Genomic DNA, 3174 nt, shown 5'->3' on the forward strand with positions numbered 1-3174 from the left:
TTTTGCTACCCCGTCTTCGTCAATCTTTTTTTTTTTTTTTTTTTCGTTTTTCTTTCACAACACGTGATCGTGGATCACGAGTCGCGTTGCTCAGAGTCAAATTTCCTCGTTGTTGGCTCCTTCTTTTTTCGCCACGAAATTCCCTTTGACCATCCTTCGCAATTTTTTGTAACTTAAACTCGAGTAATTTTGCATAACTAAACTCAGAGAAGATATTCACTCGGTTGGCAAGTGTTCTGCAAGCTGATGAAAGAAAATCTTCAAAGATGGGAAATCGTCCCTCGCGTTCTTAGTGTTTTTACAATCAATGACTGAACAAACTATTTTCAAAATACTTCACTGCGCCCACGTGGCAAATATTCGACACGTGGTATCGCTACGGTTGACATACATCGAAAACCGGGAAAATAGCACAAAGTCCTTCACGCCCCTTTCGCACGAAGTTTAAAGTCGCACTCCGTGCGCCACTTCGGATTATTCAGACTGAAACGGGGTGAAGTCTGCAGGCTGTAATATTTCCACAGTTTTTCACTGCAGCCCTTGAAGAGCGCAGACCGGAAGCGTCGCGTTGCCCTTGGCTTCCGAGACCCTAGTAGTTAACCTCAAGACTTCCGGTTTCAGGCTTCTCTCGCCGATACAAAATTTCTGGCTTTTTACAACGGGTAGCCGTGGAGTAGAATTTTCATACGACACGTACTGTTATTTCGAAAAATCTCCATCCCCCCTCCTACCCAGTTAGACAAGTCGCGAATTTCCGTCGTAAAGGAAAATAGGAAACGTAAAAAAAATAATAAAACGATAAAACGACGGCATTGCGGCGTAAACGTATTCAGACCGGAATTTGTGACTTTTCTTGAATAATTTACTTCCGGTTACTATTTACACTCACATATGACGTAATTGACAATAATAATTTGTGTGGTTCACTCATTTTTGTAAGTTTTTCATATTTTTCATAAAAATACATAAAAACTACTATAGCGTTTATTTGCGATCGGCGTTGAATTTATATTTAATAATTTTTTGTTTGTTATATATATATATATATTTTTTTAACAATACAAATACGTCTCATATTTTTTAAGCAATTTTTCTTACTCTCATATTGATCTTGTCCTGATTATCCGGACTCCGACTGTTTGGGAAACTGGTTAGTTTGATGTATGTAAAAGAGGGAAAAAAAAAGTATCTATTGATTAAAAACATAGAGCACAGTGTCCACGCCTATGTGCTTATGCGTTCCTACGTCCCTGGGTAGGCGCACTTAGCATACAGTACTCCGCGTAAATTCATTGCCGATAAATAATCATGAGGAATGATTCCGAGTAATATTGTATATATTGTATACGGCATATGCAGAGTAACGCGATAAAGGCGAATTCGATTGTAAATGAAGCAGCGATAACAATTGCAAATTCAATTTTAAAGGAAAACTTTTTTTTTCTTTGTTTCAGGTAAGTCCAGCAGAAAGGTAATTGCCTTCAGCCGATTAGAGTCCTGGACAGATTAAGCAGCCCCCGATCAGCTGCGAAGCCTGAAAGTCCAACTCGTGTGTGTTAGTGTTTGAAAAAAAAAATGGTGAAAAATGGTCAAAAAATTTTTTTCAAAAAATTTTCAACGACACCGGTAAGTCTTACGAGCGTTTAAGTCGCGTATTTCCCTGTCGGGAAAAGTCTCTAAGATCGTATAACGTTACGAGAGAGCCCGCGAGCGCCTCTTTCGAAAGTTTTGTAAACGTCCAGCAGGGCGAATTTACAAAGTCGTCGCGAGAGCGACGAGCGACAATTTTTAATATTACCGAACGATCGTTATTTACTCGAATCGCGAGGCAGCGTCGCGACACTCGCGGGTTTATAAATTATTACGAAACTCTCGAGCTTGCATGCGACGCCGAGCGTCGCGACGATCGCCCCTCTTACTTCTGCCAGAAGATCCAGTGCCAAGACGGCTCTCAACCGTCAGCTCCGATTATATCACGGAAACAAACTATTACACCCATTAACCAGTTTTTGTATAAAATTTTTTTTTTTTTCAAAATCTGTAAAAAAAAGTTTTTTTCAATATATTAAAAACTAAACTCCATATTAATTTTCAATAACGCTCGTTACCAACTTTCCAAATTATTACGAACATTCGTTATTACGTCAGGATGTTGCGGACGCAGCATCCCGCTGATCTCTAATTGCCGGTAACGTACCCGGGTCGTCCAAGAGACAGGCCAGTCCCGTGCATTACCCTTCGACGATGAGGAGGCACGACGTTCCCAAATAAGCTTTCCTTCCACCAGCTATATTTAGAGCCGCACCGTTATGAATGGATCCTGGTGTGCGTCTTCCCGGTAGACGACGCCGATCATCCTACTATACGTATTCGTATTGCCCGCCTTGATACCATAGCTCAAGCCGCGACCAGCTAGACCGGGACTCTACGTATGTAGGTTGGATCCGTCATCGCGTTATGGCTACTCCTAGCTAAATACGTATTGCACGTGTATACCTATACAGCATTAATGACAGGAGGTTAAGGTTACTTGGATGGACTCACAATTAGGTAAGGCGTTAACGAGATCGTAATGACCTCATCACCTAAGAGATGCCTGGACTCCAATATGCGTTTGACTCTGGTCCAAGATCTTACTAGTATCTCGAGGCTCAATAAACGATCAATCAAGATATTCAATTGTGTCGCTATCAGAGTCATATAAATCTTTTTTATAGATTTACAATTGGCTTTGATATGCTTAGGTGTATATATACATACATATATATATATACACATTTGAGAAACACGTGGGAAATATATACGTGGACAGGTCTGTTTATATATACTAGAGATACAATTTATAACCTACAATGTCACAACTGTTGAAAACTTAGGGACTATGTTGATCTATATATTTTTTTTCGGTTTACTTACATTCGACCAAATTTTTATCCCCCTGCCCCCAAACCCGTACAGCTGGTTCCAAGCGTCGGGATTAATTTTCGAATTTTTGCACACTAGTCATTTCGTGTATCGATAAGACATTCGTAGGGAGAATTAATGTCGCACTTTTTTTTTCTTTACCCCCCTCCTGCCCTCCAGGAGAAGCGGCAATGAATCCTTGGTTATGAGAAAAGAGAGATCCTAAGAAATCTAATATCTTTTCGGAATTTCGTTGAATCGTGACTGGAT

This window comes from Cephus cinctus, unplaced genomic scaffold (genome assembly GCF_000341935.2).
Source record: "Cephus cinctus unplaced genomic scaffold, Ccin1 Ccin1_scaffold1343, whole genome shotgun sequence".
NCBI lineage: Eukaryota > Metazoa > Arthropoda > Insecta > Hymenoptera > Cephidae > Cephus > Cephus cinctus.